At 42.4% G+C, this 22,473-nt stretch overlaps 1 long non-coding RNA gene across 1 annotated transcript in view; it reads right to left on the reverse strand.

Moving 5' to 3' along the window:
* The window catches only part of LOC132597420 (uncharacterized), a 57,489-nt gene that overhangs the window by 28,310 nt on the left and 6,706 nt on the right, over positions 1-22,473 (reverse strand). The window contains exons 2-3 of the long non-coding RNA XR_009564187.1: positions 13,118-13,374; positions 7,279-7,462 (exon numbers count right to left, since the gene is read on the reverse strand). This is a non-coding gene — a long non-coding RNA (uncharacterized lncRNA). The remainder of the gene's footprint in view (positions 1-7,278; positions 7,463-13,117; positions 13,375-22,473) is intronic.

The raw sequence follows: 22,473 nt of genomic DNA on the forward strand, positions 1-22,473 counted from the left end.
TCAAAAGAAATTAAGATTTTTTAATGCATTTTATGTTACAAAGCAGCCAATATCTATGACAAATAAATTGTGTTTTCTCCTCCCTACCCTGTCTCACTGATTAAATTACAAAATAATGAACCCCGTAGTTCAGTCCCTGTGCCCAATCAATTTCTATTGTTTGCAAGCATCTGTGTATTCATGATACACCTACTATATATCAGGCCATCTATATATATTAGCTCTAATCATCTGAAAACTTCTACAAGTTAGATATTACTAATCATACTTTTCAGATGAGCAACTGATGTCAAAATAGTTAAAAAAAAAAAAAAAAAAAAAACAACTCACCAGTACTTAGTGAAAGAGGTAGGATTAGGACACAAACTCCAACATTCAAAGGTAATCTCTGATACTCACTTCTCTGAAGAACCTGAAACATGCTTGAAACTCCTTTTTGCACACACACAGAAACAATCCTGGGAATGGGGATTAACATTAAATGGGCATGAGTTATCTCATAGGGGTAATAAAAATGTTCTAAAACTGGATTGTGGTGATAGTTGTACAACTTAGCAAACTTACTAAAAATCATTGTCTTTAACACTTAAAATGAGTAAAGTTTATGGGCTTCCCTGGTGGCGCAGTGGTTGAGAGTCCGCCTGCCGATGCAGGGGACACGGGTTCGTGCCCCGCTCTGGGAAGATCCCACATGCCGCGGAGCAGCTGGGCCCGTGAGCCATGGCCGCTGAGCCTGCGCGTCCGGAGCCTGTGCTCCGCAACAGGAGAGGCCACAACAGTGAGAGGCCCGCGTACCGCAAAAAAAAAAAAATAAAAAGTAAAAATAAATAAATAAAAAATTTTTTAAATGAGTAAAGTTTATGATATATAAACTATATTTCAGTAAAGCAAATAAAGATATAATGTAAAAAAGAATAATATATTGAAACCAAAAGTAGAATGATAATAATAATAAAATATGAGTCTAAGGGAGATACATTTGGATAGATTTGTTTTCCTATAAGCTTGGAAATAAAATTAAGGGTAATCCTGATGGAGAGATAATTGCCCACAGCAGAGCAGGCCCGGGGCTTTATCATGAAGATAGACTTGCCTACTTCAGCCTCCCTCTGTGGCTGAATTTTTCTACTCAGTGATAATCACTTTTCCAGTAGTGTTTATACATGACTCTTTATTTTTACCTTCCTACCAAAACCTATTTGCAGAACTTTTGTTTATACTAATGTGTAAATGTCTGATTTATGTTTAAAGGGTCTCCCTTCTAAAGGAAATATGTAATTTTAAAACTCCAAATATTCAATCATGCCCTCTGTGCTGAGGAACACAACAGACCATTTCACTTGGATGCCCAAGTTACTTCAAAATCAGCAAGCAAAATCTAAACCCATTATTATCATATCTCCAATTGGTCAAGTATCTCCCCGTTCTAACTTTCCTAACTGTGCTTGTCATCCATGTTTCTCTGGCACCTGATCCCATCTGCTAATATAGGTCTCAGTCGCTCATAGAGTCCTCCAACTCCAAGTACTTCTGGGGAATTCCAGAGATTATGTCTTATCAGTTCTTGGGGCATGAGGCTGAGAGGTCACATCTGAAATGTCACAGGGCATCTGCCATTTTTATCTTCTGCTGCTGCTCCAACCCCCTCCATCAGATGCACCTCATCCTTGCCATACAAGCACCATATTGTTACAGATCACCACTCCCACTGTGTCATTCCTTTACCAAATGGCACTCTGCTCTTGACAGATACTTATGTGTCCTCTGGACACGGCGGCCCACCCAGGCATCTTTGTTGGCACACGGAGGACTCAGAAGGCCAGAGCTGTGTGCTCTTCTAGGTTGAAGTGGGAGAGTTCTCTTTTCCCTTCTCATGTGCTACACTGTTAGGAAAGTCTCAAAAAAGTCCTTCCTTCCTCCCCACACCCCATGGAAGGAAATCCAGAATTAAATCCAAGGATGTTGTCTGAACAAGACCTTCTACCTGGAAGGACCACCAAACAAAGTGCCTGCCTTTCATAAAAGGAAATATCACCAAAGCATCATTTTTAATCATGATGAACAAATCATTCAAGCTCTTTGCTGTATGTCACCTAGAGCAAAATCACACTGGAGCCTGCTTTTATAGCTCAACCTGTAGTGACCGGACCCACCCCAGCAAAACCTCAAATTGCCCTGGCTGCCAGAGGCCAGAGAAATTAATCCCACTTTGCTTTAGATAACCCAAGCGCAGGGCATGTATCAGAACAGGACTGAATGCTGCAAAGCTCCTTACCATAATAAAGCAGCAAAGGTATTCCCAAAAGTCAATTAACAGACAGTTGCATCAATTAATTTTTTTTTTTTAAAATCCATGTATTAGCATGCTGGGAAGCTATACTCCTTGTTGCTCTGAATGGATTTGGTGGTTTTGTCTTGTTTTTTCTCCCCTAACTTTAATCCTGGGCAACCCTCTAAGTATTGCTTTTTCAAAAGATTATTCTCTAGTAGCACTTTAAAAAAACAGCCTCACATTTTTTACTCAGTCCAAAGAAGCAACAAAAATCTGTTGATTTCATTGACGTCTCTGGGGCTCTAAAGAGTCTAAAAATATTGAATGCAAGCCCTATGTGGTCCTGCTACCAGGTATTATGATCTCTTGGAAGCATTTCTTTATCTTCACTTCCTCATTGGCCCTACTACCCAGTTCCCATGCACACTTTCATTCTGGGATTTCCAGTCCCACTGTTCTTCACCCTATTAATTGCTCCTTTCTGTGTAGACAGGGTTTGCAATGAATTTTCCTAAACAGCTTTCATGCTTTTGTTTCATTTACTATTTTCAGGAGGAAAACAGATGAAGTATTTGGAATTACCTAGCATGTCTTAGGAAATTTTTAAAAAGTGCAACCCCCAGGTACTGCTATTTCTCCAAGATTCCACCCGGCAGGACACCAGATGAAACAGCTAAATTGATTTCCCTGCCCTGACACTCACATGCTGACAACCCACCACACTGAGGCGGGACCTAGGCAGCAGCAGACTAACACAGCCCCCAGGGAGAATCCCTCAAGCAGAAAGAGGCACCTGGCACTCTGTGAGTCTTGAAGAAGGGCATCCTGACATGGTCCTGTCCTTGGCAGAAGATGAAAGTCTAGCTGGAGAAGTAAAACCCACAGACAGGAAACAGGGAGGGAACAAGGAAGTAGCTGCTAAGCTCCTGGGGGCTGATTCTTGGAGAAGTGAAGGCGGGTCGGAGGCGGCATCTGGAGGAGGTGAGACTTCAGCTGGTCCTTGAATGAACAGGATTAAAAACAGGCAGAGGGGAACAGGAAAGCATCTTGGGTAGTGGGTGAGCAATTAGAGAAATGATAGAAAGGAGGCTGGGATAAGGGGTGGGGAAGTGGAGGCAGAATCAGGGGCCAGGAAGGCAGAAGCCAACTGCTCAAGGGTGGAGAGAAAGGTTTATCAACTGCATCGTTTGCACAGGTGATGACAGATGTAAAAAACCACAAGGGTGGCGAGGTCTCCTTGGACCAGCAATGGTGGGGAGCTGTTGTAAGCCCTGACCCTACAGGAACAAGGGGAGACAGCCCATACCTGGACCCAGGGAGGTCAACTCTCTGCAGGGCGCCACCTGGTGGAACCTGCAGTGTTTGTAGGGGGAGCCAGTCCCGCCCCAAGAGATCCCACAGGGAGGGAGCCGGGGAAGGCCCATCCTGACCAATTGCCACCTGCCATGCTCCAGTCTCGTGCTGAGCACTGGCTGAGACCACACAGGTACCAGAGAACCCACCGGTGGCTCTAAAGATAACCAGTAGACACCTGGATGGAGGAAAGCAGAGAGCAACTCAGGAGGGGCACAGGGAAGAGAGCCAGCAAAGAATCACCTGGAAGCAGTGGCACCAAGTTGTGTAGCAACTCAGGCTGGACATGATGGGCATTTAGGCTAAATGTAGTGGATGAGGCTTCCTGAACAGGTGAACTGCAATCGGTCTTCTTGTCCCCCAGGTCTCTGCTCAGACATTAAATGAGCCCCCCAAACCCCAAACACATTCTAACACATCAACCCTGTTTTATTTCCCTCGCAGCTCTCATCTGGAATTATCCTGTTCCCCTTGTGGTCTTTTATTGTCTGCCCCCAAGAGAGTCAACTTTCCTGAGAACTTCTCTTGTTTGTCACTGTTCTCCCAGCGCTGAGAACAATGCCTGCCGGGGTCCCCACCTGCTGAAACCTAGACAATGATCACTCATGAACAAGAACAAAACATACAAACCCAAGACATAAGGTGTGCTAAAAGCAAACTCAAGTCTACAAAGGAGCTAGGGAGCAGGGCAGGAAATGGGAGGGAGAGTAGGGAAAACTTCTTCCCTGCCAAACGTCACATGGTCAAGTGTTCTGCCCTGGTCACAGCAGGTGGCCAAAAAGTATGAGAGTTGGGGCTCTCTGTCACCTCCAAAGAGCTTTCTCTGCCATCCTTCATGGAGAGCTGAAGAGAGTCTCCAATCTGGCAGCCCAGCCACTACCTACATGGTCTCTCATCTGCTGAAGCACGGGGACAGCTCACAGAGCTCGGAGCGCCTTTCCGGGTGGAGAACCAAATCCAGCCATACATGGATTTATGCTGCACCCATTTCCTGCAGGGGGAAGGTCTGTTCTGACATCAAACAGTCCGTCAGCATCTCTGTTCCAGAAACTGCTGGCATGATGAGTGGGCCGCACAAGAGGTAGCGGGGGCAACGATCAGCTCATCTCTAATTATATGGGATTTACGATTAGGCAGCTAGTTTATTTTGGAACACTGCAATAACAAGACACACAGCACTGGAGGACGAGGGGGCGGAGCTCTAGCTTGGCCTTTAGAATATAATAGCTTGTCATCGCCATGGAAACCAGCTCCCTGGGAGTTGGCAGGCACCTTATTCTATAATTATAAGAGATCTGATAAGGGCTGGGGGGGTGTGTGTGTGGTTTTTTTTCTTTATAAATTGTATTCAGTGGCTGAAAATAGAAGAACCTGGAGAACAAAGCCTTTTATTAACCAGCATCTGCTAAGAGGCGGCTGCACTTCAGCTGCCTGGAGAGGCTCTGCCTGCAAGCTCTGCAGATGTGCCCAGAATGCAGGGGTTGGTCAGGAAGCAAAGTGTCCTCAGAGGAGAAGGGTGTGTCCAGGCAAACCGTGTGGAAATGTGGCTTCAGGCTGAAAAGGCCCATTCGGGCTCAGTGGGATGGACTGTACCTGCTGTCTGAGGGCAGGCTGCCCATGCCACCCACCCATGGAAAGCCTACAGGTCTCCTCCCTCCCTCTTCCCACCTACCCCTCACTCCCAGACTTCACATCCAAGTGCAATCACAGCCATCCCAGCCATGGGGCTTGGGCTTCAGCAAAGTTCTTAAGTTTTCTGAACCTCCGTTCTTTTGCAATGAAAAATTGTTAAGAGGATTAAACAAAAGAAGGACAATGAAGGAAACATGTTTGGCAAACTGTAAAGTCTGTCACACACAGCTGGACTCTCTGAAGAACAGACCCAAACACTTTGGGACTCCCCTGGTGGTGCAGGGAAGAATCTGCCTGCCAATGCAGGGGACACGGGTTCGAGCCCTGGTCTGGGAAGGTCCCACATGCCACGGAGCAGCTAAGCCCATGTGCCACAACTACTGAGCCCACATGCCACAACTCCTGAAGCCCGTGTGCCTAGAGCCCATGCTCCACAACAAGAGAAGCCACCGCAATGAGAAGCCCGCGCACCGCAATGAAGAGTAGCCCCCGCTCACCACAACTAGAGAAAAGCCCGCGCGCAGCAACGAAGACCCAACACAGCCAAAAATAAAATATAACAAAAAATTAATTAATTAAAATAAAAATCAAACCCCCTATCTTCAAGTTGAATGATTTTGTCAATTCCATAGAAGATATTAATAACAGGAATGCCCAATAATAATCATAATCTTAATCATAATCATACCTTCCACTTGTATATTATTTTATAGCTTAAAAGTGTTTTCACCCTATTTTATTGCAGTTGTATGTTGCATTAATGGAGAGAGCCCTGCCTGTGTTGATTCATTTATAAGGAAGCCCAGGCAGTTTGGACAGCTTCTTTTCTCAAAGGCCTTCCCTTTTTAAAATGGGTCATGGCCATTAAAAATGGAAGCCTAGCGGCTTCGAGTATGGCTGTCTATGTGAAGGGCACTGAGTCAATAAAATCACCAGGAGTTTTTTCTAAAGCTATTCAAACTCTAAAGAGTTCATCCAATTGCCCTCTAAAAGCAGGAAATGGGTGAGAATAATAGAGGAAAATGCTTTATTCAATTCATGACCATAGTCAGCCACTGTCCTGAATTCATATTCTTTAAAATCCAGAGATATATTTGGGGAGAACAATCACTCTTATGTTGCTCCCCTACTGCATATAACTCCCATGGATCACCCATCAATTCTGGAAATAGGAGCAGAGTGTTCACTGCTCAGTATCTACCATCAGTTAGGGTTGTGTAACATTTCAAGTAATAGAATCCCAAATGAACAATGGCTAAAGTGAGAGAAAAATGTATTTATCCCTCAAGTAAAGCTCCAGAGGTAGACAGCACAGGCTGGTACAGGGGCTGTGCTCATGGTGTCCTCAAGGACCCAGCTCACCACTCTGCCATCTTCATGGCCTGGCCTCATCCTCATGGTCCACCGGGGCAGCTAAAGCACTGGCTCTCACAACCACATTCCCAAGAGCTAGGTGGAGAAGGGACAAAGAATAGGGAGACAGAGAGTGCTAGTTGCCTGCCTTTTAAATAAGATTGCTAGAAGCTTCCATACAACAATTCTGCTCATATAACCAACAAGGGAGGCTGGAAAATGAAGTCTTTATGCTGGGCCACTAGGTTCCCAGCTTAAAGTCTGGGGTTCTAGAGACAGGGAAGGTGTATTTTAGGGAAGACCAGCACCCTGCACCCACGTCTTTTACACTCTGACTCTGCTTCCACATCACTTTTGCCAGGTGACACATTTGGAATCGTCCTCAAGTACAGGTTCAACTACATGGAGCCAGGAAGTTTCTGGAAGGCCTGAGCTAAACAGAGGCCCTTGTGGTAAGTTACCCAACAAACACATCTCATGCTCCTGGATGTACAGCCACATTAAAGGCATGGAGGAGTAGTTGGAACCACACTCCTAGACTCAGAAGCTTACCTTCTTCTGTGGTTCTCCTCTTCGTTTCTCATGAGATGCCACTACAACCCCAAAGCCCATGGTTGACAACAGCCAGAAACCCTACCCAACTGGTCTAAGCAAAAATACGGACTTACTAGAAAGATGATAGATGATCTCATAGATGTCTAGGACAGGAGAATGTGTCTGGACCTCCGAAGCCATGCAGTCTCCCATTCTCTCAGCATGTGTATCTTTCTTGTTGATGGCCTACTCTTTCCATGGAGAGGATAAGGGGGCTGCCAACAGCTTCCGAGCTTTCCATTTGGCCACTTCAGCAACCTAAGAGAGAGAGTGACCAGATGTTCCCTCTGGTTCAGAGTCACGAAACACCAGGAAGAAATTCATTGGTCCGGCTTAGTCAGATGTTGACACTGGGATAATCAGGTGTGTCCAGGTGGGCAGGGCCAGCTGAACCACATGGACAGGATGAGAGAAAGGTGGTTCCTGTAAACAGGTAGCTTACTGGATAGATTAAACCAGTAAGTATCCATGGCAACAGTCATTTTCCAATGATCAATTTCCACAACACACCAGAATTCTCTGGGAAACAGCCACAGAGTAGTTGTCACTGAATACTCTTTCACGTGGCTCTGCCCAACAGGTTTCCAGAGCCCCAAGGCACCCCGTTTTTCCTCCTTCTTCCCTGAAGAAACAGGCTCTCTGCCCACAGCTCCAAAGGGCAGACAGGTGAACCCTTCCAGGCCTTGCCCAGTGAAGGGTACACCTCCAAATCAGTGGGGCATCAGACACCCAGGAAAGTATCAGACCAGATTATTTTGTTCCCCACCATAAATTTTAAAACAGACACCGGAAGGAGGCCTCTTAAAAAGTGAGCCCAAATACAATTACATCTACCCAGGAGGAAGTGGTCCCTGGGCACTTACACATCTCAGGATGTTTAATCCCCTGAAGGTACTCTGACAATCTTCTGCATTTCCACCTTACCATTCAACAGCTCAGAATCACCAGAAGCAGGTCAAATTCAACACCCACGAAAAATTTTTTTTTTAATTTTTAACATAACCCCTACCAGAAGAGATTGTCCCATAGCTACTGTCTCGATATACTGCATTAAATGGGCACCCCTGAGGTCACGCTGGTCAGGATCATTTTTATTTATTTATTTTATTTATTTTTTTAATAAATTTATTTATTTTTGGCTGCGTTGTGTCTTCATTGCTGTGCGTGGGCTTCTCATTGTGGTGACTTCTCTTTGTTGCAGAGCACGGGCTCTAGGCACACAGGCTTCGGTAGTTGTGACATGTGGGCTCAGTAGTTGTGGCTCGCGGGCTCTAGAGTGTAGGCTCAGTAGTTGTGGTGCACGGGCTTAGCTGCTCCACGGCACGTGGGATTTTCCCGGACCAGGGCTCGAACACATGTCCCCAACATTGGCAGGCAGATTCTTAACCACTGCACCACCCGGGAAGTCCCAGGATCATTTTTACATAAGTTCTCAGCATCTCCTGTACACTTAGGATCTCATCTTGCATCATCTTTTCTTCAGCTTTTCTCAAGAGTGAGAAAAACAAAAAGACTAAACATACCAACTCAGTCACCAAAGCATTCATCATGAAGCCATATTCATAGCTATTGCTAGACTATCCCTACTTTCCTCTCAGTGGCTCCCTTTAGATAAACTTTGCTGCTGTTCCTCAGACCACAGAACAGCAGTCTCCCAAGGGCCACCTCACTGTCAGAGCAGCAAGAGAAAAGCAGAGGTTACCGGTGAGGCACTCACCTCTGTGCACTCCAGGAACTGAGCCCTGCCCTGGATGGCTCGCCCAGGCTGTGCAACGTGGTCTTCAAGGGCTAACCCAGGAGTCTTGCTCACCGGTGAGTATCATGGCTGTTAGCACCGTGGAAACAATACTGAATTGTAAAAGTTTAGGGTTCAAGCCACAGCTTCATGACTTTCCATGGGAACTAAGGTCACGTAACCTTTCTCATCCTTGCTGACCACCAAAAAAGGATAATACCTCCCTCAAGAATTAGATATTGGTATATGAAAGTCCTTTGAAACTGTAGGTTTTTAACTGCAGATAAAATGAAGTGTGCTGAATTCTCTGGCAGCATAAACACAGGGATTAAAGACATAGCTGTTGAAATGAAGAAATGCATACCGGCAGATTATGCAAAGAGACAATAACAATTGCTAATGTCAGTAAAAAGTGCAGATCAGTCATCAGAAATGGGGCCAGAGTAGGATCTCCATTTCCTGTCTTCTTTATTCTCTTCCTGGAGAAGCTCCTTCACTGAGCTCCTGCAAGGGCCGAGCCATCTCCATTTATGAATTAAACATGTACTTTTTTGTTTAAAAAAATGAAGGTGTGATATTAAAAAACTGTTACATTAATGCTGCTTACTCCTAATGTATAAATTCTCAAAATAAAATCCATTTCACTTCAGTGTTTTGAAAACCTGCTTTGTCTGCCTTACCTCTGGCCTTTGAAACCAACCTGACACATCTTTGAGCCGAGGACACACAACACTCGGGTGAGCTGCCGACACCCCATTCAGCCACAGGAAATACTCTGAACTTCTCTGTCTTTCACCTACTTTCTTTCCTCCAAATCTCATCCCTGCCTGTCAATGATCTCCTGGCTCTTTAATTCCAACTTCAATCTTGCCTCTGGACTTGGAGACTTATTTATTCAGAATGTTTGAGTTCCTACCATATGCCCGGCACTGTTTGTTCACCTTGAACAAAACCATGAAAAACCTGTGCCTCCCGGGGTTTATAGTCCAGTTTAGTCCTGATTCCTCATGTTAGAATCTTAGTTTCCTCTAATGGGTTCTGACTTGTCTGGACCTGGCATGGTTTATCCCCTTGGGACTCAGATGTTAATTCCATCATCAAGAAAAGGAGAAATTGAACGTAAATGTCACATGGAACTTTCTAGAAACCAGGTTCAATAAAACCCAGTTATCTATGACTGGCACACAAACCCCCAAAACATAGGCATTTCAGTTCCCGTCAGCCTCCTTCCATGGACTCTCAACAGAAAATGGTCAAGGTAACCTCAGATCCTTTTGACATCCTCTTCTAGACTGGGACACTGGGCTGGATCCCTTTCCCTCGAAAACTGTCTTGGATGTGTTCATTATGCCACACAGGACTGTTCTCTCTGGAACCATTCAGAAGGTTAAGGAAGAGAAAACAAAGTACCGTCTTCAAAACAGAAGTTCCAAGTAATTGAAACACCAAATTTACTTGTGTTCAATTTCTGGCAATTTTGATGCTTTATCTCTGTCCCTGAACAATACTTTGAGGTTAAAAAATAAATAGCTTCATTTCCAGTACCAGTTTGAAAATTAGCCACTAGGTGGTGGGTTTCGTTGGCTTGCTTTTTCATATACTTTAAAATGTTTTTGTCTGGCACAATGTAGAGTTTAAAAAGAGTAGCAAAGTTTTCAAGGTAAGTGCAGGCCAGCTAGTGACTCCAGATCTCAATGTCCTAACAGTACATCAAATACTTATGACAGGGCTTCCCTGGTTGCACAGTGGTTAGGAATCCGCCTGCCAACGCAGGGGACACGGGTTCGCGCCCTGGTCCAGGAAGATCCCACATGCCGCGAAGCAACTAAGCCCGTGTGCCACAACTACTTAGCCTGCGCTCTAGAGCCGGCGGGCCACAACTACTGAAGCCTGCGAGCCACAACTACTGCAGCCCACATGCCTGGAGCCCGTGCTCCGCAACAAGAGAAGCCACCGCAATGAGAAGCCCGCGCACCGCAATGAGGAGTAGCCCCCGCACACCACAACTAGAGAAAGCCCGCGCGCAACAATGAAGACCCAACGCAGCCAAAAATAAAATTAATTTTTTAAAAAAAAGTTATGACGGCCAAAAGATGCAAAGGTGCTATAAAACTGGAAAAAAAGGAAATTAATAATCCAACGTTCTCCAGACAAAATTTACACTAACCAAAGCATAGGTGAAGCCCTGGAACAGAAGAGCAGAGAAAGGAAGTTAAAAGGAATTTATGTTACTCGCCCCCCCCCGCCCCGCCCCCGCCATTTCCTTGCAAACCTCTACCTCAGAGACATTAGGCCTTTGCTGCCCATGAAGCTAGTAGCCACTTTCCTACTATAAAGAAACCAGTTTCTGAAATGACCATTGTTTGTTTCTTCCAGTAGCAGTCACTGGTGCTGCCTATCAAGTATTTCTCTCTCTTTCCTGGGTGTATGATAGGGTTGTGCTTCCCCAATCCCTTGAAACTAGATATAGCAATATGAGTCGCTTTGGCCTGAGAAAAGTGATGTGTGCCACTTCTGGATGGAAACTTTAACACCCAGTGCACAAGTAACCACACTCCTTTTGCCTCAGCAAAGGTGACCAGAAACTCTCCAGATAGTGGCTGTCCAACAGTCTGGATCCTGGATGAACCCTGCTGCCCCATGATGAGTACTCAGCAGGAGTAGAAAACAAACCTAGTGTGTTAACGCAGTTACTTGTTACTGCAGCGTGACCTCACCCACGTTGACTTCTACTCATCTACCCTAAAAAAGGGTTGTCAGATATTCCTTACAAATATCAGACTCTCAGTGGATGCAAGGGTGAAAAGTATGCATTTTATATACGGAATCTAAAAAAGTGGTACTGATGAACCTAGTGGCAGGGCAGGAATAAAGACGGAGATGTAGAAGGGGAAGCTGGGATGAAATGAGAGACTAGCATTGACGTATATACACTACCAAATGTAAAATAGATAGCTAGTGGGAAGCTGCTGCATAGCACAGGGAAATCAACTCAATGCTTTGTGACCACCTAGAGGGGTGGGATAGGGAGGGTGGGAGGGAGGGAGATGCAAGACGGAGGGGATATGGGGATATATGTATACATAGAGCTGATTCACTTTGTCATACAGCAGAAAGTAACACAACATTGCAAAGCAATTATAATCCAATAAAGATGTGAAAAAAATATGCATTTTGTTTAAGAAATCAAAAGCATTTATATTTTGTAATATTTACATTTTTAAAACTGTTCTTTTAACTATAATAACTATATAGAGCAGGAGTTGGCAAATTTTTCTGTACAGGACCAGATAGCAAATATCTTAGCCTTTGTGGGCCATATGGTCTTTGTCACAAGTACTCAACCCTGCCAATGTCTCACAAAAGCAGTCACAGACAACATTTAAGTGAATGCCAATGGTTGTGTTTCAGTAAGACTTCACTTACAAAAACACATGGTTGGCCACGTTTGGTCCACGGGCCATGGTTCTGCCAACCCCTGGTAAACAGCATTGAAGAGGGAACAGAATCGACTTTATACTGGCTTCTCCCATCATTCAGCTCCATTTATTGACTTACACATTGTTCATTACACTGAGAAATCTTTCTACAACTGCATTCAGGACAGGAATCAAAGCAGGAGAAGTTAATTTTCACAATTTTAGAGCTTCTATTAATTAAATAACTGTGGCCCCACAGGGAAATAAATGGTATAGTTAAAGTAAGAACTTCATCATAAAGGGAATTAGGAAAGAGGCCTTCTTTTTTCCTATGTGAGAGTCATTACATTTTTCTGATTTCATCTATGGTTGGATATTTATTACTAGAAATGCAGCATGCACTGAGGCTACAAAAATGCAATATACAACTATCCAAAGGACACATTTCCCTGGCTACCTTGCATAAATATTTAAAACTTATTTTTAAATGTTCAATAAATATACTGGAAAACAATTGCTTGTACAATGCAGATGTAACCCTTTTTTCAAAAAGCAATTTCTCATATCAAGGAATTAAATTTTCTCATAATGAAATAAAGGGTCAATTTATTTCTTATTTTGAGCAGTGACTATTATGACTACAGTATAAGTGAACAGAATAGACATGGTTCTGGAACTGTTGCCTATTGTAGGAGGGTGAATTACTGGCTCAGAGTTCTTTCTTTCTCCCTCATCCTGTCAAAAGACTCCACAGTTTACCTCTCCATCCCATTGATGGTGGGCTCAGCCAGGTGACTTGCTTTGGCCAATGGAATGTCGACAAAACGACAGTGTGGCATTTCAGAGCAGAGGCCTTTAATGACCTCTCATAAGTTTGCTTCCCCGTCTTGCACTTCTGCCATCTTCCATGAGGAAAACAGGTGATTTGCAGCTGCTCTCTGTGATTTCCAAAGCAAGGAACAGACTTGAACCCAACTCTTAGCCTAAAGTTGAACCATTCCAACTAACCTGCAGACCTGTGGGTGAGGAAATTAATGTTTGTTGTTATACACCATTGAGATTCTGGAGTTGTTCGTTATGCAGTATTATCACATCAACAGTTGACTAATACAGTTATTATTGACCATTTTTTATTACTTAATCCAAAAAATGTTTTCACAATGCCATATGAAAAATTATAATTTGTAAATAAATAGTCATTAGTTTAGTAAAAATGTTTCAACTCACTCAAGAAACGGAGCCATCAAGTGTGATTAAGCCTAATAATTTTACATTTTCAAAAACCTCTGAACTTTTCTAATTTTTAAATAGTGCAGCAAGATAGTATTTTTTCTTTTTAACATCTTTATTGGAGTATAATTGCTTTACAATGGTGTGTTAGTTTCTACTGTATAACAAAGTGAATCAGCTATACATATACATATATCCCCATATCTCCTCCCTCTTGCATCTTCCTCCCACCCTCCCTATCCCACCCCTCTAGGTGGTCACAAAGCACTGAGCTGATCTCCCTGTGCTATGCGGCTGCTTCCCACTAGCTATCTATTTTACATCTGGTAGTATATATAAGTCCATGCCACTCTCTCACTTCATCCCAGCTTACCCTTCCCCCTCCCCGTGTCCTCAGCTCCATTCTCTGCATCGGCGTCTTGATTCCTGTCCTGCCCCTAAGTTTGTCAGAACCTTTTTTCTTTTTTTTTTTTAGATTCCATATATCTATGTATTAGCATACGGTATTTGTTTTTCTCTTTCTGACTTACTTCACTCTGTAGGACAGACTCTAGGTCCATCCACCTCACTACAAATAACTCAATTTCGTTTCTTTTTATGGCTGAGTAATATTCTATTATATATATGTGCCACATCTTCTTTATCCATTCATCTGTCGATGGACACTTAGGTTGTTTCCATGTCCTGGCTATTGTAAATAGTGCTGCAATGACACTGACAAAGGATTAATCTCCGGGAGCTTCCGGGAAGATGGCTGAAGGGTAAGACGTGGAGATCACCTTCCTCCCCACAGATACACCAGAAATACATCTACACGTGTAACAACTCCTACAGAACACCTACTGAACGCTGGCAGAAGACCTCAGACCTCCCAAAAGGCAAGAAACCCCCAACATACCTGGGTAGGGCAAAAGAAAAAAGAATAAACAGAGACAAAAGGATAGGGACGGGACCTGCACCAGTGGGAAGAAGCTGTGAAGGAGGAAAAGTTTCCACACGCTAGGAAGCCCCTTCGCGGGCGGAGACTGCAGGTGGCGGAGGGGGGAAGCTTCGGGGCCGCGGAGGAGAGCACAGCAACAGGGGTGCGGAGGGCAAAGCGGAGAGATTCCCGCACAGAGAATCAGGGCCGACCAGCACTCACCAGGCCGAGAGGCTTGTCTGCTCACTCGCCGCGGCGGGCGGGGCTGGGAGTTGAGGCTCGGGCTTCGGTCAGAGCGCCGGGAGAGGACTGGGGTTGGCGGCGTGAACACAGCCTGCAGGGGGTTAGTGCGCCACGGCTAGCCGGGAGGGAGTCCAGGGAAAAGTCTGAACCTGCCGAAGAGGCAAGAGACTTTTTCTTCCCTCTTTGTTTCCTGGTGCGCGAGGAGAGGGGATGAAGAGCGCTGCTTAAAGGGGCTGCAGAGACGGGCACGAGCCGCGGCTAAAAGCGCGGACCCCAGAGACGGGCATGAGACGCTAAGGCTGCTGCTGCCGCCAGCAAGAAGCCTCTGTGCAAGCACAGGTCACTATCCAAACCTCCCTTCCGGGGAGCCTGTGCAGCCCGCCACTGCCAGGGTCCCAGGATCCAGGGACAACTTCCCCGGGAGAACGCACGGCGCGCCTCAGGCTGGTGCAACGTCACGCCGGCGCAACGTCACGCCGGCCTCTGCCGCCGCAGGCTCGCCCTGCACTCCGTGCCCCTCCCTCCTCCCGGCCTGAGTGAGCCAGAGCCCCGGAATCAGCGGCTCCTTTAACCCCGTCCTGTCTGAGCGAAGAACAGATGCCCTCCGGCGACCTACATGCAGAGGCGGGGCCAAATCGAAAGCTGAGGCCCTGGGAGCTGTGAGAACAAAGAAGAGAAAGGGAAATCTCTCCCAGCAGCCTCAGAAGCAGCGGATTAAAGCTCCACAATCAACTTGATGTCTGTGGAATACACAAATAGACACCAAATTATCTCAAATAGAGGAAGTGGAATTTGAGAGCAAGATTTGTGATTTTTTTTTCCCTTTTTCCTCTTTTTGTGAGTGTGTGTGTGTGTATGCCTCTGTGTGAGATTTTGTCTGTATAGCTTTGCTTCCACCATTTGTCCTAGGGTTCTATCCGTCCGTTTTTTTTGTTTTTTTATTTAATTGGTTTTTTTTCTTAATAATTATTTTCTTATTTTAATAAATTTATTATATTTTATCTTACTTTATTTTATTTTACTTTATCTTCTTTCTTTTTTTCTTCCCTCTCCCTTCCTCCCTCCCTCCCTCCCTCCCTTCTTTCTTTCTTTCTTTCTTTCTTTCTACTTCTACTAATTCTTTCTTTCTACTTTTTCTCCCTTTTATTCTGAGCCATGTGGATGAAAGGTTCTTGGTGCTGCAGCCAGGAGTCAGTGCTGTGCCTCTGAGGTGGGAAAGCAAACTTCAGGACACTGGTCCACAAGAGACCTCCCAGCTCCACATAATATCAAATGGCGAAAATCTCCCAGAGATCTCCATCTCAACACCAGCACCCAGCTTCACTCAACGACCAGCAAGCTACAGTGATGTACAGCCTATGCCAAACAACTGGCAACACAGGAACACAACCCGACCCATTAGCAGAGAGGCTGCCTAAAATCATAATAAGTCCACAGACACCCCAAAACAAACCACCAAACGTGGACCTGCCCACCAGAAAGACAAGATCCAGCCTCATCCACCAGAACACAGCCACTAGTCCCATCCACCAGGAAGCCTACACAACCCACTGAACCAACCTTAGCCACTGGGGACAGACACCAAAAACAACGGGAACTACAAACCTGCAGCCTGCAAAAAGGAGACCCCAAACACAGTAAGATAAGCAAAATGAGAAGACAGAAAAACACACAGCAGATGAAGGAGCAAGATAAAAACCCACCAGACCTAACAAATGAAGAGGAAATAGGCAGTCTACCTGAAAAAGAATTCAGAATAATGATAGTAAAGATGATCCAAAATCTTGGAAAGAGAATAGACAAAATGCAAGAAACATTTAACAAGGACCTAGAAGAACTAAAGAGGGAACAAGGAATGATGAACAACACAATAAATGAAATGAAAAATGCTCTAGATGGGATCAGTAGCAGAATAACTGAGGCAGAAGAATGGATAAGTGACCTGGAAGATAAAATAGTGGAAATAACTACTGCAGAGCAGAATAAAGAAAAAAGAATGAAAAGAACTGAGGACAGTCTCAGAGACCTGTGGGACAATATTAAATGCACCAACATTCGAATTATAGGGGTTCCAGAAGAAGAAGAGAAAAAGGAAGGGACTGAGAAAATATTTGAAGAGATTATAGTTGAAAACTTCCCTAATATGGGAAAGGAAATAGTTAAGCAAGTCCAGGAATCACAGAGAGTCCCATACAGGATAAATCCAAGTAGAAATAGTCCAAGACACATATTAATCAAACTGTCAAAAATTAAATACAAAGAAAGCATATTAAAAGCAGCAAGGGAAAAACAATGAATAACACACAAGGCAATCCCCATAAGGTTAACAGCTGATCTTTCAGCAGAAACTCTGCAAGCCAGAACGGACTTTCAGGACATATTTAAAGTGATGAAGGAGAAAAACCTTCAACCAAGATTACTCTACCCAGCAATGATCTCATTCAGATTTGATGGAGAAATTAAAACCTTTACAGAGAAGCAAAAGCTGAGAGAGTTCAGCACAACCAAACCATCTTTACAACAACTGCTAAAGGAACTTCTCTAGGCAAGAAACACAGGAGAAGGAAAAGACCTACAATAACGAACCCAAAACAATTAAGAAAATGGGACTAGGAACATACATATCGATAATTACCTTAAATGTAAATGGACTAAATGCTCCCAGCAAAAGACACAGATTAGCTGAATGGATACAAAAACAAGACCCATATATTTGCTGTCTACAAGAGACCCACTTCAGACCTAGAGACACATACAGACTGAAAGTAGGGAGATGGAAAAAGATATTTTATGTAAATGGAAACCAAAGGAAAGCTGAGGTAGCAATTCTCATATCAGACAAAATAGACTTTAAAGAATATTAGAAGAGACAAAGAAGGACACTGCATAATGATCAAGGGATTGATCCAAGAAGATATAACAATTGTAAATATTTATGCACCCAACATAGGAGCACCTCAATACATAAGGCAAACACTAACAGCCATAAAAGGGGAAATCGACAGTAACACATTCATAGTAGGGGACATTAACAACCCACTTTCACCAATGGACAGATCATCCAAAATGATAATAAATAAGGAAACACAAGCTTTAAATGATACATTAAACAAGATGGACTTAATTGATATTTATAGGACATTCCATCCAAAAACAACAGAATACACATTTTTCTCAAATGCTTATGGAACATTCTCCAGGATAGATCATATCATGGGCCACAAATCAAGCCTTGGTAAATTTAAGAAAATTGAAATTGTATCAAGTATCTTTTCTGACCACAACGCCATGAGACTAGATATCAATTACAGGAAAAGATCTGTAAAAAATACAAACACATGGAGGCTAAACAATACACTACTTAATAACGAAGTGATCACTGAAGAAATCAAAGAGGAAATTAAAAAATACCTAAAAACAAATGACAATGGAGACACGACGACCCAAAATCTATGGTATGCAACAAAAGCAGTTCTAAGAGGGAAGTTTATAGCAATACAATCCTACCTTAAGAAACAGGAAACATCTCGAATAAACAACCTAACATTGCACCTAAAGTAATTAGAGAAAGAAAAACAAAAAAAAACCCCAAAGTTAGCAGAAGAAGAGAAATCATAAAAATCAGATCAGAAATAAATGAAAATGAAATGAAGGAAAGAATAGCAAACATCAATAAAACTAAAAGCTGGTTCTTTGAGAAGATAAACAAAATTGATAAACCATTAGCCAGACTCATCAAGAAAAAAAGGGAGAAGACTCAAATCAATAGAATTAGAAATGAAAAAGGAGAAGTAACAACTGACACTGCAGAAATACAAAAGATCATGAGAGATTACTACAAGCAACTCTATGCCAATAAAATGGACAACCTGGAAGAAATGGACAAATTCTTAGAAATGCACAACCTGCCGAGACTGAACCAGGAAGAAATAGACAGTATGAACAGACCAATCACAAGCACTGAAATTGAAACTGTGATTAAAAATCTTCCAAGAAACAAAAGCACAGGACCAGATGGCTTCACAGGCGAATTCTATCAAACATTTAGAGGAGAGCTAACACCTATTCTTCTCAAACTCTTCCAAAATATAGCAGAGGGAGGAACACTCCCAAACTGATTCTAAGAGGCCAACATCACCTTGACACCAAAAGCAGACAAGGATGTCACAAAGAAAGAAAACTACAGGCCAATATCACTGATGAACATAGATGCAAAAATCCTCAACAAAATACTAGCAAACAGAATCCAACAGCACATTAAACGGATCATACACCATGATCAAGTGGGGTTTATTCCAGGAATGCAGGGATTCTTTAATATATGCAAATCAATCAATGTGATACACCATATTAACAAATTGAAAGAGAAAAACCATATGATCATCTCAATAGATGCAGAGAAAGCTTTCGACAAAATTCAACACCCATTTATGATAAAAACCCTGCGGAAAGTAAGCATATAGGGAACTTTCCTCAACATAATAAAGGCCATATATGACAAACCCACAGCCGACATCGTCCTCAATGGTGAAAAAATGAAACCATTTCCACTAAGATCAGGAACAAGACAAGGTTGCCCACTCTCACCACTCTTATTCAACATAGTTTGGGAAGTTTTAGCCACAGCAATCAGAGAAGAAAAGGAAATAAAAGGAATCCAAATCAGTAAGGAAGAAGTAAAGATGTCACTGTTTGCAGATGACATGATACTCTACATAGAGAATCCTAAAGATGCTACCAGAAAACTACTAGAGCTACTCAATGAATTTGGTAAAGTAGCAGGATACAAAATTAATGCACAGAAATCTCTGGCATTCCTATACACTAACGATGAAAAATCTGAAATTGAAATCAAGAAAACACTCCCCTTTACCATTGCAACTAAAAGAATAAAATATCTAGGAATAAACCTACCTAGGAGACAAAAGACCTGTATGCAGAAAATTATAAGACACTGATGAAAGGAATTAAAGATGATACAAATAGATGGAGAGATATACCGTGTTCTTGGATTGGAAGAATCAACATTGTAAAAATGACTCTACTACCCAAAGCCATCTACAGATTCAATGCAATCCCTATCAAACTACCACTGGTATTTTTCACAGAACTGGAACAAAAAAATTTCACTATTTGTATGGAAACACAAAAGACCCCGAATAGCCAAAGCAATCTTGAGAACGAAAAATGGAGCTGGAGGAATCAGGCTCCCTGACTTCAGAGTATACTACAAAGCTACAGTAATCAAGAAAGTATGGTACTGGCACAAAAACAGAAAGATAGATCAATGGAACAGGATAGAAAGCCCAGAGATAAACCCACGTGCATATGGTCACCTTATCTTTGATAAAGGAGGCAGGAATGTACAGTGGAGAAAGGACAGCCTCTTCAATAAGTGGTGCTGGGAAAACTAGACAGATACATGTAAAAGTATGAGATTAGATCACTCCCTAACACCATACACAAAAATAAGCTCAAAATGGATTAAAGAACTAAATGTAAGGCCAGAATCTATCAAACTTTTAGAGGAAAACATAGGCAGAACACTCTATGACATAAATCACAGCAAGGTCCGTTTTGACCCACCTCCTAGAGAAATGTAAATAAAAACAAATATAAACAAATGGGACCTAATGAAACTTCAAAGCTTTTGCACAGCAATGAAACCATAAACAAGACCAAAAGACAACCCTCAGAATGGGAGAAAATATTTGTAAATGAAGCAACTGACAAAGGATTAATCTCCAAAATTTATAAGCAGCTCATGCAACTCAGTATCAAAAAAACAAACAACCCAATCCAAAAATGGGCAGAAGACCTAAATAGACATTTCTCCAAAGAAAATATACAGGCTGCCAACAAACACATGAAAGAATGCTCAACATCATTAATCATTAGAGAAATGCAAATCAAAACTACAATGAGATATCATCTCACACCAGTCAGAATGGCCATCAACAAAAAATCTAGAAACAATAAATGCTGGAGAGGGTGTGGAGAAAAGGGAACCCTCTTATACTGTTGGTGGGAATGTAAATTGATACAGCCACTGTGGAGAACAGTATGGATGTTCCTTAAAAAACTACAAATAGAACTACCATATGACCCAGCAATCCCACTACTGGGCATATACCCTGAGAAAACGATAATTCAGAAAGAGTCATGTACCAAAATGTTCATTGCAGCTCTATTTACAATAGCCCAGAGATGGAAACAACCTAAGTGTCCATCATTGGATGAATGGATAAAGAAGTTGTGGCACACATATACAATGGAATATTACTCAGCCATAAAAAGAAGCGAAATTGAGCTATTTGTAATGAGGTGGATAGACCTAGAGTCTGTCATACAGAGTGAAGTAAGTCAGGAAGAGAGAGACAAATACCATATGCTAACACATATTTATGGAATTTAAGGGGAAAAAAATGTCATGAAGAACCTACTGGTAAAACAGGAATAAAGACACAGACCTACTAGAGAATGGACTTGAGGATATGGGGAGGGGGAAGGGTAAGCTGTGGCAAAGCGAGAGAGAGGCATGGACATATATACACTATCAAATGTAAGGTAGATAGCTAGTGGGAAGCAGCCGCATAGCACAGGGAGATCAGCTCTGTGCTTTGTGACCGCCTGGAGGGGTGGGATAGGGAGGGTGGGAGGGAGGGAGATGCAAGAGGGAAGAGATATGGGAACATATGTGTATGTATAACTGATTCACTTTGTTATAAAACAGAAACTAACACACCATTGTAAAGCAATTATACTCCAATAAAGATGTAAAAAATAATAATAATAAAAAGGCTCAATCTCCAAAATATACAAGGAGCTCATGTAGCTCAATATCAAAAAAACAAACAACCCAATCCAAAATGGGCAGAAGAACTAAATAGACATTTCTCCAAAGAAGATATACAGATTGTGAACAAACACATGAAAGGTTAGCATTTTGAAGTACTAACAAATGTGTCCTCAACTATTCCCTGTGTTTCACTGAATTATTACCCCTAGGACCTTTTCTCAGCCCAAGGGTTAGAAAAGAGACACCTATTTTCTTACGAAGGAATGTTTCCAATAATGGATTGCAAGCCATTAATGGATCACAAAATCAATTAAGTAGGTGTCAACCAATATATTTCAAACAAAACATAGAATAGAAAACATCAGATTGTCTCATACATAAAAAGGTAAACATTGTGTCACAATTATGTATGGGAAAAACAGAAACTGAAATGTGATGTCAAAATTATTAAAAATTGTATATGTATGGCTGATTAAATTTATTATAAAGCAGAAACTAACACACCATTGTAGAGCAATTATACTCCAATAAAGATGTTAAAAAAAAAAGAAATTATTAAAAATTTTTGAGAGCCACTGCCTTAAAGGAAGTTTATTTTAATAGAAACAGAGGAATCAAATATTTGGCTCTAGTTCAATACTGGACCCTTCTACAAATTGTAATTAGCACTTTACTTTCTGCATCATTCTGAGACCATAACTACACATAATGTAAAATAGACATTATTTAAAAATGAAAAAGACCACAGCAAATTATATGCTAAACAGTGAATTACTGAAGTCATTGCCATTAAAATCAGGACCAAGATAGGAATGTACACTATGACCACTACTTCTCAATAAAGTTTAGAAACATTTAGCTAATGCACAAAAGCAAAATAAACAGAATATGAAAAAGAAGATAAATATCTGTCTTTCCTTATAG

This window comes from Globicephala melas, chromosome 6 (genome assembly GCF_963455315.2).
Source record: "Globicephala melas chromosome 6, mGloMel1.2, whole genome shotgun sequence".
Classification (NCBI taxonomy): domain Eukaryota; kingdom Metazoa; phylum Chordata; class Mammalia; order Artiodactyla; family Delphinidae; genus Globicephala; species Globicephala melas.